Genomic DNA, 16,228 nt, shown 5'->3' on the forward strand with positions numbered 1-16,228 from the left:
AGCTAGTATGAACCATCCACTTCGGCACTAGCAAGACCAGTGGTATTGGAGATCCCGTCCATTCTATCGGTCCCGTTGTCTCGGTTGATGAAGCAGTGGGTAATTCAGTGGTTTCAGAAGCGGTATAATAGTAGTAGTCCCAGATCTTTTTGTCCAGTAGTTTCTGTAGATGAAGTTAAAGCATAAAACTTCTTTTTTTAGTAGTAGATTCAAAAGTTCTATTCCCAAATACGGATCGAGTGGCTTAGCTTTAGCCATTAGTGATGACTAGTATTCGAAAAAAGTCCTAGCTTACACACTTCTATCTTGCTCCTCGCTAGAAGGCCTATTTTGAGCCAGCCCAGGGCTACAATGTGAGTGCCTTGCGTGATATAGCTTTTTGGCTAGTTGGGATCAGATGTAGGAGAGAAGTTCTTTTAGGAGCCACCGCATACATTGACTCTGGAATTTATTCATTAGATTTGCTATGACTCTCGCTGGTCCTCCAAATCCCCTATAGTATTCAAAGAAAAATGGTTTGATCATTCAATGAATTAAGCTTTCTCTTTTTAATAAAATCAAAGTGTTCTTGGAAAGAACCCGAGTTAGTCGAGTAGCTCGAGCAGGAGTTTTTTAAAAGCTGATAAACAGAAGCCAAACGTCGGTTGCCGCATGGCAAAAACAAGAAACGGAATACCTAGGTCACAAGGCAAGGGAGGACGGAACCCCACTTCGATTGACCAATGATAAAAGAGGTAAGTATTATGACGTCCTTTATTCTAAAGTTATATAGATCAATGCCTGGACTTGGGGAGCGTCGGTCCCCCGGGAAAAATGTTTGTAGATGTGATCATGAATCGAAACAGGTTAAAACATTCAGCTATCAATGGACAAACTTTTCTTGAACGTCGACATAGATGGGATGGCCAGACAGCGGTTTCGAGGGTTAGGGTATTCCCTATATTGAGCCTACTCAGATCAGAATGAAACTTGTTGATTATCTTTCATTCGGTTATCAGCCTGCCGGCTTTAAGTAACCTTTGCATTTCCTGCTAAGATCCCAAGTCTCCAAGTGGGCCCTTTGGCCACCCACGACCTTGGCGTTTTAGAGAATCCTGCTCCTGTGTCATAGGACTTGTAGCTCGGCAGTCAACCAGGTAGGTTTGTTTATCCTTCCAGTTTCAAATGTCTTCTTAGATAGTTATAGAGGTCCAGAGGCACGAGATGTACATTGTGGGGGTTGCCGGTACCCAGGACATAGTCCTTTCAGGCATTGGCCGTTTAGTCCATGGTCTGTTGGATGGTCATTGCAAGGCCAGAAATTGGAACACATTGATTCTGCTCATTCCTGTCCTTCACTTCAGGGCTTGTCCCTCGATGTGGTCAAGGCTTCATACTATCAGGCAGTGAAGCTTACACTTGTTCACTAATTATGGTGGTTCACTAGGGCCTCTTTCCTCCTCCCTTTTCTGTAGGGATCTGAACCCCTACAAAGGTTGATGCAGTCGACTGAACATCTCATCCATTGGCGGGAATTTTGCCCGCATCCGATCCCCAATTCTTGTTCACTTTTATAGATTCTTGTTCACAATAATGGACAAGATCAAATGAATGCAAAAATATGTTCATAAGCCTGGCGATAATGAGCTCCCCTTACTAATCTTGCCTTGCATCTCAAAATATTATAATTGCTCTCACAGTTCTATGAGAAAACATCACTGATCACAAAAGAATTTTGACTAGTTCTAAGGGTGTATTTTTATTCTTTTGCAAGAAAAGTGGGGCAAGGTTGGGTGAAGTGGGAACAGGGTAGGGGTGCATCCAAGCTTTGAGTTAGATGTCAATGTCGTGTCAAGCTAAGTGAGAAAAAATAGCTTAGATGCAGTTAAACCCTTCTGGAGAGGAGACCAGGAAGATGTAGGCCATGAGATCATGGGTAACAACTTGTTTGTCCCTTAAGTGCTAACCATATCCAAGACGAGAGAAGGTGTGCACGCGTAACAAGACTTCTATCATCTTGTATTGTCTACACATGGTCCTACAGGGATTGTTTTTTAATGCATGAAGCAATTTTTTTAGTTTTAGTGACCTCTGGTAGAATAAATGACAACAGGTGTAAATTTTTAAAGTATCTAGAAAAAGAGGTCCATCAGTTGAAATATAGCCATGGTTGCCCTTTTGTGCATCTCGAGTATAGATAGACAGGCAGGCTGACCCACTTAGAGCTCAAATCAATCAGTCAAACCAAAACATCTAATCCATCCTATGAATCAAGGCTAATTTACTTGGAACCTGACCTTAGATGGAATAGAAAACCCTCGTTCTTTAAATCAGAGCTATCCTGCATGGAAGGCCCTTAGACCTGAAGAAAGAAGAGCTTCTCTTTTTTCATCTTAATGAATTTTTTTTAGTTCAACTCTAAGAGAGGGAATCAAGATCTCATATGTTCCATTCCATCTGTGAGTGTGTGCGGGGTTTGACCGTTTGGAGTGCGAATGGAAGTTCGAGAAGCCCTCGGAGCATCGAGAAGTTTTTTGCGAAAATCAAACGCTTTATGAGCATCGAACGTCTTCTTCACTATTTTCATCAATGTCTTGTTTGTAGCCTCTGCTTGACCCTTGCCCTGGGGGTGAGGATTAATGATAAAATTAAATGTAATCCCTGTCACATAATTTCATTATTGTAGCTCTCCTGAGATGAACTGTAGCCCGTTATTTGTTAACAGCATCTTCGGTAGACCAATGCGAGTGATGATGTTCTTTTTAATGAACAGCATGAGTGTAGAAGCTTTGACATGTACGAAGGCATGGCGGTTAGTATTTTCAACTGTGCTTTCAAGGGTCCCAATCAAATATAAGGCCCACATAGAGAATTTCTAGGGTGACGTCAGAGGATGAAGTGAGGATGTTGGAGCATGGATCTGGCATTTGATACACCACAAAACATAGATACTGGAGTCTTCTTTCTTTTCTTAAAGTATCGGCCAATAATTGCCCTGCCTCAAGATCTTCTTGGCTAGCATTTGAGCATTGATGTGACCGGCACAAACATTGTAATGAGCTTCTTCAAAGCTTCATTATCATCCACACATCTCAGGAGGACACCATTATATGATTTTTGACACGTCCGAATATGTGTGTAAACCACAAGTGCATGGGTGTCGAAGTAATAAAATACCCGGTGAGTCAGATAGTCGAATCCATAGGGAACAGGGCTACTAGTACTAACTTCTTCTCTGCTTTCTAACCTAATGATAAATGGAAAGGTGTGGTGATCTAATGTGCGAAGAACTGAATAATGGAGACGAATATACAAGGGTTAAATGGATAGAGATCTCAATCAGTAAAAGTGGGGTATTCAGGTAATTCTCCCCCTTGGATTCAGGTATTAGGTACCAGATAAGCAAAGTGTTTCTATGAAAAGTAAATTAAGTCATGGAAATCCAAATATAATTGGATCCGGCCTCCTGATCACCGATACTAGTCCCCTACGAGGTCACGGTCGAGAAATGGCTCAATCTCAACACCTCACACCACATTTGACCGCAAAGCACTCTAGGGATTCCAAGAGATATATCCAATTCCTAAATATTGATCCAACCCTAATTCCCAGCGAAGGATCCTAACCCCCTACAAGGTCACGGTGGAGAAATCTCTCAATCTCATGCCTCATACCAAATATGGTTGCATAGAGCTTAGGGAACGGAGATAGAATACACCAATCAGAGGGGAAGGGGATGCTCACTATCTCATGACTCACCCTCTCAACCCTCTTCAATCTTGAGATTCTAACCCTAATGGAGAACTCTCCCTCACCAAGGTAACAAATCAAGAAAACCAAATAACAAAAAGATCAATAAGGCAAGCAAGCATTAGACAATCAAGATTAAAACATAATCAAACTCGGATTAAATAGAAAAACTAAGCAAATCCACAAAAGATGAGAATCCTAGGGTTCACAAGCCCAAATACCCTCTAGGGTTTTAGCTCTTCATGGAGCAACATACAAAACACACCATCAATGAATAAAAGTACATTAAAACCATAGAAATAAATCGCCTTATATATGAACTGATGGCCTTGATGGAGAGCTTTAACGTCTTGAAGAACCTACTCCGAAGCTAGGTTCACCGGTGGCTCCCTTGATGCTATGACGGAGGAGGAATCGATCAAAGTTTGTGACGAGCGCCTCCAAAGCCATAAAGACCTCCTTTCAAACCCTAGCTGTCTCACCCCTCAAGGGCCGCACAAAAGATGAGAAAGACTAGGGCAAAACGGCTATTTATAAGCCTTAGACCGCGTCTGTCACGTGCCCCTTTACGTGCCCGTGTGAATTTTTCCACGCTCCGCGTGAGGCTGCGAGGGAATTTCCGCGGGCGTAAATGATATTCGCTACAATACTTTTCACAAAACGCGGTCCAAACAATTTTCTCTTGGGGCCACATGTCCGGGCACACATCCATGTGGTAGGCTATAAAACTTTTCTTCATCGACGTATCTTTGAGAGGTCTTGCAATCTTCACAAAGAGAAGGAACATGAAGATGTGGCTACCTTTGTGCCCTTCCAACTAGTGAATTGACTTGAATCTTCTTGGAAGTTGGCACACATCTCCACGTTTATGAAGTCCTCTCGTGTCTTGGTCCTTGAATTGAACAAGAACTCCCAACATTGTGTCTTTATAGCCTATCTTTGCTTCCTTTTTACTCTTCAAGGCATTCACAACCTATATGCATAAAAGAACACCAAATACACAATATGAGAGATAAACCATAGTAAAAATGATGCTCAATGCATGTAAAACATATATAAAAATATGTCTACTCAAGCACTTATCAATTATCGATATCAAATTCCTCCTCTTTAGGTGTACCTAATCGCCATCCGCTTGATTGCCTTCTTATCATCTGCCGTAGCAAACAAGGGGAATGATCCAACTTATGTTCTAGATAATTTTTGATGTCGTCAAACCATGGATTCCCATCATTGAACTCTTCAGCCGCGTCGGCAAGCATCACCTCGCGAACTTCATCAAATTGGGCTTCCTTCTCTATTTTTTCCTGCTTCTCTCACAAGTTCTTAAACTCTCCTTCGTCCTTCCTTCTCATTTTCTTCTTATAAAGGACCTAGAAATCCCTGTCAAATGCACAAATCTGAAGTGTAAGTCTGTCAAAGAAAGTGCTACCTAGGTTCACAGGTTGGATCTATGAACAACTTATTTTTTCAAAGATCTTATTCTCTTCTTCTATTCTGAAAGAACCTATTTTGAACCGAATCATGCTAACACTGGAAAGAGCAAAGCATCAGATAAGATCCTAATAGCTGTTATTTCAACAAGCAAGAGCTGATATGAAGACAAGAGTGGTTATGTGAACAACGGTTGTTCCTGTATTCTATTCCGTCGAAGCGGATTCATCTTCAATTGCACAAAGCAACCTATTCTTTAAAAAAGAATCAAATTGCAACATCAAAGGCAAATGCCTATTCCTATTATAGCACCAGCTCATTCCATTCCCCATGTGGATTCTAAACCTTACCTTAGTGCAAGAAGTGACTTGTGTGCCTTACCTTATCCTATTTCAAGCTGCTACTATTTAATAAAGGTGCTGCTATTAAAAAAATAAGTCTAGTGCTCCTTGGGGTTCTAGATAGTCGATTAGTGTGAATCCTACTCCTTTCCTTCTCCTCTCCCATTTCTCCATACTAGCAAATCGGCGGATAAGAAGGTAAGATATGATGGTAATCGTATTGAGCAAAAAGGCTTCATTCCCTTCACTTCCTCAACAAGTTTGCTCAAATATCCTTACATCATCGATTCAAGGATTGCCTTCATTCATTTTTCCTCGTGGATATCTCCTACTATTGATTAAACCTCCCTCTGCTCTTAGATTCGGGCGTAACATAAACCTTGTCCTATTCCATGCTTCTGATTCAATTCCTTGAAACCTTCCACCAACAGTGGACTCATTCTTCCTAAGAGCAGCGGATGAAGACCTTATTCTGTATGACTGTGGTAATAAAGTTCCTTGCTTTAAAAAATGTCATTTACTAGCATCGTTCCAGGGTCAAGGCAATAAGCTAAGCTCCTTGCTTTGGATAGTTCATATCCTTGAAGGCTTGGGCATGAAATGAAAAGAAGACTTCAAGCCATTGGCAAGGACATGCTAATGAGATGCCTTCATCGGCCTTTACGAGGCACTATTTGCTTGAAGTCAAGGTGAGGTTTGGAACCCATATTGGTCTTTCAATTCCTTTCATTTGAAAAAGGGCTTTCACCTAGAGTGGAAGCGGGTGGCATTCCTTTATTTTATTTGTATTTGAGATAGTTTTATGATTGTCTGCTGTCTCTGCTCTGTTAATTTCTGATTCTGTGGCACTAGTCACAGAAAGCTTCAGTCAACACAGTCCTATCTACTTTTGCGGATTGTGAAAGACATAAGATGCCCACCAGACCTGCTTTGCAAAATAGCTAGCAAGAAAGTAACACAGGATCGGTTAAGTTCCTTCTTTTACAACTGATCCAAGATGTCACTATTGCGCTTGAGTGGCATTATACATGGGCATGAAGGAGTCATTCCTTTTTTACTCCGAAAGGCTCTTGATCCTACTAATTGGACAATTGCCCAAAGATCTATCAAAGCAGAAAGGACTTTAAAGTCATTAGTGCCACATCGGCTTGATACCGAATCCAATACAAGAGCCGATATTCCCCTAAGAAAGGGAATGGGGTCAACAGCTCTGACTACATGCTTCCTGTACTTTCATATTTAAGTTCTTTCCCAAATGCCACACCACAGATCAGATTCTAACTCTTAGGAATCTCACTAGATGCAGGATAACGGTTGGTGCTTTAATATGAGTGTTTTAGGGCAATGCAGGGGTAAGGAGTCTTCCTAATAGCAGCAAGTTCTTGATATGCGAGGAGGCCCCCCCAACCTATTGGCTTTGTACCATTCCCTGGGATTGCCTAAAGAACCTTATTACCCTTCTTTCTTGACTCTCATTCAAGTTTACTCTTTCTTTGTAGCAAAAGGTGTAGTAATTCCAGATAGCGTTTAATTGCTATCCTTTCCAGCCTATGCCTAGACTGAGAGATTTACGGATATACATTTTGGCAAAAAGTGGATTACTCTACTCTTACCTTGGGATGTCTGCCTAAGCACTGGCTTTTCCAGGTCTTTCTTTTCTAAGCTTACCTCAAAAAGTAAAGTCTCTTTTTATAGCGGGTAAGCAGTAAATCCAATAATCAAGGTTTTGGCAGGGCAAGTCCGAAAGGCTAAGATCCTCTTTTTTTGTCCTAAGAGCGCATTTATCACCAAATGGAGGTTGAATTCGTTTGTAACCAAAATGCTGACACCAAAGAGACTTATAATTAAGTATTCTAGCCTTTCAAACAAATTGATTAGTACTAGCAGCTTGTATTCGATGCCATATTCCATAGACTATTATCCTTGCTCCTCGAACATTAAGGTAGTGCCTTTGCTGCTCTCATTCAAGGAAGTATCGGCCTCTCTAGTCCCATCTATTATGGAAAAAGACTTAACTTAAAAGAAATAGCTCATGGGACTGAGTCCCACTAATCGAAAAGAGGCGTATTTTTATTTTTGAATGCTTTAATGAAACTAACGCTTTTTAACTAGCGGTTATTTTTCTTTTCATGAGAGTACTTCTCTTGTGCGTGCTACTTCCCGTAACAAAAAATAACTCTCGCTTAAATGACAAGGAAAGTGAGGGAGATCACTAACTCTTGTCTAGAGCTCCTCTAGGGACCAATAGACTATAATTAGTGTCTTTCCCAGTGAGGGAAGATAATGACAATTGTCAACTCTTCCAAGATCCTTGCCTTTTTCGCATCTCGAAAGAAAAAAATCTTTCTGTTATGTTAAAAGACTACTTATATTAATTTTTGTTTACATTTAAGTTGAGAAAATCACATTCTTTCCCCGTGAATTGATTAAAGTATGAAAGTATTCTTATAAATAATAATACTAGCTTTCGCTATCCAACAAAAATACTATTTTTTACTACTTTTTCTACTTTACTAAAAAAATAAGGAAAGAAGAAAAATTTGCCCTATGCCAAAAGGAACTAATGCCGTGATAAGAAATACATAGACCGTACGGCCACTTACCACTCTACCACTTCAATTCAATGACGGACTTCAAATACCTTTCCCCATTCTACCTACCGGAGACTTTACTTACGATATTTACGTCTTGACTTGACCTCTTGTCTGACTACAGTTCTTAAAAATCAAATAAAACAACATAAATAATAAACTTGGAGAGGAGACGACTGACCAATCTCCGTCCATTATCCCTTTACTTTTTTTTATACCTAAGATTATCTCCATTACTAATCTTTTGTGTACCTTAGTGTTTCTAACCGTCCACTATTTTAGATTGATCCCAGGTATGGTAATACATACAAAACAGTAGTGGAAACTCCATACAGTTGATCTTTTGTGCCCGCTTCAAGATATGATAACTAATCAAAGAATCTAATCTTGGGGTAAACTGTTTACACTGCTTATCTTATGTTTACTTCCATTTTATTCTTGTACATAGGGAATGAGATTTTGTCTTCTTACTGCGAATTTAGAGGCTGTTTTCTTTCACTCATATAACTATCTGGTTTAACTCATCAATCCGAATGATAAATAAAAAGGGGAATATCTATTTAATACGTTCAAGCTCTTTTCTTTATTTCGAGTAGAGAAGGAAAAAGTTCATGTTCCAACGAATCGCACGTAGAGATATTGATAACACACATAGAGTTAATGGTATTTCATAACTAATAGATTGAGCAGCAGCCCGTAGACCACCCGAAAAGGAATATTTATTATTCGAGCCATATCCTGACATAAGAAGCCCAATAGGGGCAATACTTGAAATGGCGATCCATAAAAAAACACCGATACTGAGATCGGCTAAAACAAGACGATACCCGAAGGGCATTACTAAATAACTTAGTAGAATCGATATAACCGCTAGAGACGGTCCAATACTAAACAAACGAATATTACCTCTAGATGGGAAAAGGTCCTCTTTAAAAAGTAGTTTGGTCCCATCCGCTATAGCTTGAAGAATTCCCAATGGGCCAGCATATTCAGGCCCAATACATTGGATTTTTTTTTTCTCGTTTTAACCATGACAAGATCCCCTTGCGTATATCCCGCAAGTGCACGTGTTTGTCGAAGTAATAATCCCGGATGAGCGGGTATCAAATCCACAGGAATAGGGATAAAAAAACACTTAATTCAATTCTTAGCTATGTGAAAGATCAATAGTGATAAGTGTGACAATGATTCAATTCTTGAAAGTAAAAACAACAAGTAAGAGAGCACGAATAAAGGAGAAGGTAAGGCAATCGATAAAGATGGGGTACTCGGATAATGCTCCGCCTAAGGCAAACGTTTCAAGTGTAAGAACCCTCTATTATGCTTCCTAATCAATGCAATAGTAAGTAGTAGAAATCTTTCATTACATAGACCCAAATCTAAGGTCAACTATGCCTAACTCTATACATGTCCCGGAGGAGAAATCGAACAATCTCAACATCTCGCACTCGCATAGAGTTGCAATGAGCTTTAGGGATTCTAAGTGATAAATCTTTTCCTAATTATAGACCTAACCCTTTGGTCTAGGTGGACAGTCCCTACCCACAATTAAGGCCCTAGATACTAAGATCACCTCAACGCTTCACTCCATTGCACGCGCAACTAAGCCCCAGTGGAGGTTCATCCCTTAAACCATTAACTCTATTATGGCCGCAAAGAACTCGAGGAATGGAGGTAGAATCTATCATGTCAGAGGGGAAAGGGGACGCTCCTGTACCTCTCGACTCACCCTCTCAACCCTCTCCAACCTATCTTTGTCTAACGCTCGTGGTGTGTCACTCACTCACAAGGTTACCAACGAGAACTCTCAACCCTAGTGTCACTCTAAGGGAAATGTTCATACAATCAAGCATTCAAGGTTGGAACTCACAATAAACATCAATTTATTGAAAGCATAATAAAGAGATTCAATGAAACGAATACATCCTAGGGTTCACAAATACCCAAGTACCCACTAGGGGTTTCACTCTCCATGGAGCTAAGTACAATCAAAGAAATAGAATGTAAAAGCAATGAATCCATAAAGAAACCCCCTCGATGGTTGTGTCGATGGTCTTGTGGAGAGTCCTCTACTCATCACAAGGGATCCTTTGTCTGGCCTAGGATACACCTCGCCGGATCGGTGCCGACGAAACCTCTCCCAATAACCTTCTTCCAAATGATGCGCGATGTCGGAGCTGTAGAACCTCTCCAAAACCCTAGCTAATACCCCTCAAAACCCTAGCCGAAGCACTCTCGCAAGTTGGGGAAAAGATAGAGAAAAGAATATCAAAATCAAGGCTGAATCGGCTTTATGTAAGGCTGGAGTCGAGCGACTCAACGGGCGTGCATAATGCCACACGCCCTTATGGAATTTCCACAAGGGCGTGGATAATTTCCACATGCCCGTGTGGATTCTCTGGTTTTTTGTTTTCTCGGCCGGCTGTGAACATTGCTGCTACAGTATTTTCCCACAGTTTTGCTACAATGCTCTGCTACAGTATCCTGCCTGAATAGCTTCCCGAATCCATATTTTCATCAGGGTAACGCAAACGGGCACACGTTCATGTCATGGATCACCTACTTCTTCAATGATAGACAAGTTGGTGGACCTCTTGTTTTATGTGTATAAGTCGAAATACTCGAGTGTGACTGCCCTTGTGCCCCTCCAAATGGATGTGCTCAATCAAATGATGAGGTGACGTCTCGCTCTAAAATCTGCTGTAATACATCCAAACGTGCCATGAACTCTGTGTACTGAGTTGCATACATAGGCCTAATCTCAGCAACCTCTGCTCGGACCACTCCTACAGCATTCTTGAGCCTCTCAAAGTGATCATGGGCTCGAGATGGTGAAAACATACGCACTAGGGGTGGTTCATCTGCCGCTGGAGGTGCCTCGGTCTCCATTGGTGCTAGCTGAAGCTCGGGAGTGGGCTGAGATGCCCCGGCTTTATCACCATCATCCTCGGCTATCTCTGGAGCTGGTAGCACTAAAGTAAAAACCCCTGTCCAAACCCTGCGGATCATGCCCATCAACCTCATCGTCTCTAGACTCAGGGGGAGCAGGTATACTCCTCTTCTCGGCCACGCGAATCGAATCTAAGAGACCCATGCCCAGCACTAATTTTGTAATGTACGGGCCTGAGAAGATCGCTCCCAATCTAGTATAGTACCCCAGATATCTGATATGCTCTGCCAATATGTGCCCTAAGTGAATCGATACGCGCTGCACCATCGAGTACAAGTATAGTAGTTCCTGATGGCTCAGAACACCAGTGCTATCACCACGGCCATTCACCGTCCTACTCATGATGCCATGTAAATATCTGTATGCAGGTCAGGAAAGGCACGTGGCCTTGGACACCCCCAGCTCATATTGACCCTGACCACATAGCACTCTGTAAGCTATTTGCGGTGTCAAGGTTCCAGGATAATCAGTCTGTAACTGCGTGTACTCCTCCGTATCTATGAATGCCTCCTCATAGATGTCAAGTAGTAGTGAAAACTGAGTAATGCTCAAGCTATGGTGGTGTCCAAATACTCTGAGAAAAATTAAGAATCGGCCGGAAAACCTCGCTAAAATCCTACCGAATTGGCGCTATGGAATCGGAGAATGACGTGAGAGTGTTTTCAGACGAATAGAGGTTATGAAGAGTGAGAGAAACTATTCTTCTTTTAAAAAGAACTCACGACCCTTGGCGTTTTGTACCTCCACACAGGCGTGCGGAAATTCCCCACGCCCGTGCGCCCCCACAAGAGAGCTCCACAGGGACAGATACACGCCCCTGGGTGCTCTTGGGAAAACACTTCTTGACTCTGACTTCTCTCACACAGGTGTGCAAAAAAAACCCATGCCCGTGCGTCCGACCCACAAGAGCAGACACACGCCCCTGTGGCTTCCTGGACGTCCGAGAAAAAGTCAAGTGTTCTGCATGCCTGTGCAGAAATTCCGCACGGCCGTGGACAGTCACATGTTCAATTCACAGGGGCAGCCACACGCTCCTATATCTTCTTGGGATGGAGGGAATTCCCTGCAGTGTTTCGCACGGGCGTGTGGAAAATACCCACGCTGGTGTATGGATCACAAGGTTGCCCCACAGGGGTGAGTCCACACCCCTGTGTGTTCTCGAGAAAATTCGCCCAGCTCTGCAGGAATTCACACGCCCGTGCGGAAATTACCCACGGGCATGTGACAGTCGCATGGTCGTTCACAGCGGCAGCCGCACGCCCCTGTGCCTTCTCTGGATGAGCTCGTAGTACACACCCAAGGGCGTGCGGAAATTCCACACGCCCGTGTGTTTTCAGTGGATGCCTTAGAAAATCTCTGAACATGTTTACACACTCAAAGCCTGCCCTATTATGAAAATTTTACCAGTGAAAAACATGAAATAGAGCTCAAATGACCAAACTCCGCCAATTCTAAATGAAACACACGATGACTTTAAAAAAAACACATTAAAATAGCAGCACACACATCTAAAAAATGAAGACATCAACACTTAACTAATTATTCATGCAAACAAACTAAACTAGATGATAAGAAAACAATAAACAGTTGGGTTGCCTCCCAAGAAGCACTTGTTTAACATCACTTAGCTTGACGTACCTTGTCTTACCTCACGGGGGTTCATGAATGAAGGTTGCCCTCTTATCCATAGCTTGAAAGCATGTTGTACAAAGTCTCTTGAGGGTAGAGGGTGTATTATTGGGCTTGGGACCACCTAGCAATAGGTCATCCAACTTCTTTGGCTCACGTATGTCACCAACAGCCTTGGAGCGCTTCCGGTGGCATCTCCTAGCCCTCTTCATCTTCCAGAGTATCTTCTTCAAGATTCCCGTGGTAGGTGGTACTTCATCCGTCGATCCAAGCATCATTACATCTTCATGTCCCTCCTCTTGGTCGAACAAACCTTCATATGGATCTGGATTGAACATTTCCTGCATATATTCATCAACAAGCTCATCAGTAGTGTCTAGAAAATACAAAATGTCATCGAAATCAAGAGAATGCCGCATGGCTTTAGCAAGGCGGTATGTGAGCTTGTCATCTCCAACTCTTAATGTGAGCTCTCCGCCGTCCATGTCAATCAATGCTTTGGAAGTCCGCAAGAACGGTCTCCAAAGTATCAAGGGTACATCTGCATCCTCATAGACATCTAGCACTACAAAGTCAACTGGAAAAATGTACTTGTCCACCTTGATAAGTACGTCTTCAATGATGCATCTCGGATGTCGCACCGTTCGGTCCGCCAATTGTAAAGTCATCAGAGTAGGCCTAGGCTCTCCCTAGCCTAGCTTTTGGAAGAAGGTGTAAGGCATGACGTTGATACTTGCCCCCGAATCCGCCAATACCATTTCCTCACCTAAGTTGCCAATGTTACACGGAATGATGAAGCTTCCCGTGTCTTTCTTCTTGTTCGGCATGTTCTTTTGCAACACTGCCAAGCATGAAGCATCTAAAACCACTGAAGCACTCTCCTCCAACTTCCTCTTGTTGGTCAACAAGTCTTTTAGGAACTTCGCATATTTAGGCATTTGAGCCAATGCCTCAACAAAAGGAATATTGATGTAGAGTTGCTTGAATAAACTCAGGAACTTATTGTACTGTTCATCCCCTTGGTCATTTTTCAATCTAGAGGGATATGGGATTCTTGGCATGAAAGGTGGGGGTGCCACCTCTTTCTCTTTGCTTGTCCTTTCTTCTACCTCTACAACCTCGGGTGCGTGTTCTTTTGGCTTCTCACTCGGAAGCCTACCTTCAACCTCACGAATACTTCTCAAAGTGATCGCCTTCACATGTTCTCTAGGGTTAGTTTCTGTATTGCTTGGCAAGCTTCCATGTGGCCTTTCAGAGAGAGACTTCGCAATTTGCCCCACCTAGTTTTCAAGGTTATGCAAGGAGGCGGTGTGATTGCAAAGTGTAGCCTTGACTGATTCAAACCTTGTATTTGTAGATTGCACAAATCTAGCCAAGTGCTTCTCTAAATCCGTCATTCGGGTTTCCAAACCTGAGACTCTATTTTCCACCTAAGGGGCTTGTTGTTGTTATTTGAAACCTGGTGGTCCCATGGCTTTTTGTGGACCCTGATTACTCCATGAGAAGTTGGGATGATTCTTCCAACCTGAATTGTAGGTATTGCTATATGGATTTCCTTGAGGTCTTATGCCATTATCTACAAAATCAACATTTTCCACTGAAGAAACATCTCCAATAGAGATCGGGCAATCGGAGGGGGCATGTCCTCCACCACAACCAGCACAATTAGTCACGGTCGCCACTCTATTTGAAGTTAGGAGATCTAACTTCTTACTCAAATTCTCTAGTTGGGCCGCCAATGAAGTTACTGCATCAATTTCATGGCGACCGGCCACCTTTTTCTTCTCCCTAGCATTCCATTGGTAGCTATTTAACCCCATTTCCTCAATTAATTGGCGGGCTTCATCGGGGGTCTTACTACCTAAGGTACCTCCTACTGCCGCATCCAAGAGTTGCCTTGTACTCGGGTTCAAACCATTGTAAAAGGTTTGAACAATCATCTACTCCGGGAATCCGTGTTGCTGGCATTTTCTCAGGAGCTCCTTGAACCTTTCCCATGTCTCGAATAGAGACTCCAATTCCAACTGAACAAAGGATGAGATCTCATTCCTAAGCTTTGTTGATTTTCCAAGAGGGAAGTAACGGGCTAGAAAAGCTTCAGCCATCTCCTCCCATGTGGTAATTGATGCTCTAGGTAATGAGTGTAGCCACTGCTTCGCTCTCCCCTTTAGGGAAAATAGGAAGGCTCTCAATTTGATGGCATCATCCGTCACCCCATTTATCTTCAACATATCACACACCTCGAGAAAGCTCTCGATATGACTATTTGGATCCTCATCGGCCAAACCATTGAATTGTGCGGATTGCTGCAACATGTGAATGAATGCCGGCTTCAGCTCGAAATTCTGAGCTGTAATTGGGGGACGCACAATACTAAACTGTGACCCAATACTGAAGGTCTGGCATAATCGGATAGTGTTCGTTGTTGATCATTCTGTCCTGCCATGTTTTCAGATTCTTCTACTTCCAAATCAGCTGAATTAGACTATTCTTGTACAGGTTCTTTCCCTTTTCTTTTAAGTGTGCGTTCAAGCTCAGGATCTCCTTCAATCAATATTGAGGGATTCCCTAGGGGTTATAACCTGGAGCTGCAACCAAAAAAAAAAAATCAGAACGATGATAGAATAAGAAGATATGGAAGAGAACATATGGTGAAATAGCTAACAAAACAAAGTGCAAAGTGTCTCTAAACGCCTATTCCCCGGCAACGGTGCCAAAAACTTGACAAGATCCCCTTGCGTATATCCCGCAAGTGCACGGGTTTGTCAAAGTAATAATCCCAGATGAGCGGGTATCGAATCCACAGGGAATAGGGGATAAAACACTTAATTCGATTCTTAGCTATGTGAAAGACCAATAGTTATAAGTGTGATAATGATTCAATTCTTGAAAGTAAAAACAACAAGTAAGAGAGCACGATTAAAGGAGAAGGTAAGGCAATCGATAAAGATGGGGTACTCGGATAATGCTCCGCCTAAGACAAACGTTTCAAGTGCAAGAACCCTCTATTATGCTTCCTAACGAATGCAATAGTGAGTCGTAGAAATCTTTCATTACATTGTCCCAAATCTAAGGTCAACTATGCCTAACTTTATGCATGTCCCGAAGGAGAAATCGAACAATCTCAACACCTCGCACTCGCATAGAGTTGCAATGAGCCCTTTGGTCTAGGTGGACGGTCCCTACCCACAATTAAGCCCTAGATACTAAGATCACCTCAACGCTTCACTCCATTGCACACGCAACTAAGCCCCAGCGGAGGTTCATCCCTTAGACCATTCACTCTATTATGGCCTCAAAGAACTCGAGGAACGGAGGTAGAATCTATCACGTCAAAGGGGAAAGGGGACGCTCCTGTAAATCTCGACTCACCCTCTCAACCCTATCCAACCTAGCTTTGTCTAACGCTCGTGGTGTGTCACTCACTCACAAGATTACCAACGAGAACTCTCAACCCTAGTGTCACTCTAGGGGAAATGTTCATACAATCAAGCATTCAAGGTTGGAACTCACAATAAACATCAATTTATTGAAAGCATAATAAAGAGATTTAA

General features: G+C 42.4%; 1 non-coding gene across 1 annotated transcript; it reads left to right on the forward strand.

The window, feature by feature from the left end:
• Positions 1-14,624: 14,624 nt before the first annotated feature.
• Positions 14,625-14,731, forward strand: LOC120252153. The gene has a single exon (XR_005533698.1). It is a non-coding gene; the product is annotated as a small nucleolar RNA R71 (small nucleolar RNA).
• The last annotated feature ends 1,497 nt before the right edge of the window (positions 14,732-16,228 follow it).

Source organism: Dioscorea cayenensis, chromosome 20 (genome assembly GCF_009730915.1).
Source record: "Dioscorea cayenensis subsp. rotundata cultivar TDr96_F1 chromosome 20, TDr96_F1_v2_PseudoChromosome.rev07_lg8_w22 25.fasta, whole genome shotgun sequence".
Taxonomy (NCBI): domain Eukaryota; kingdom Viridiplantae; phylum Streptophyta; class Magnoliopsida; order Dioscoreales; family Dioscoreaceae; genus Dioscorea; species Dioscorea cayenensis.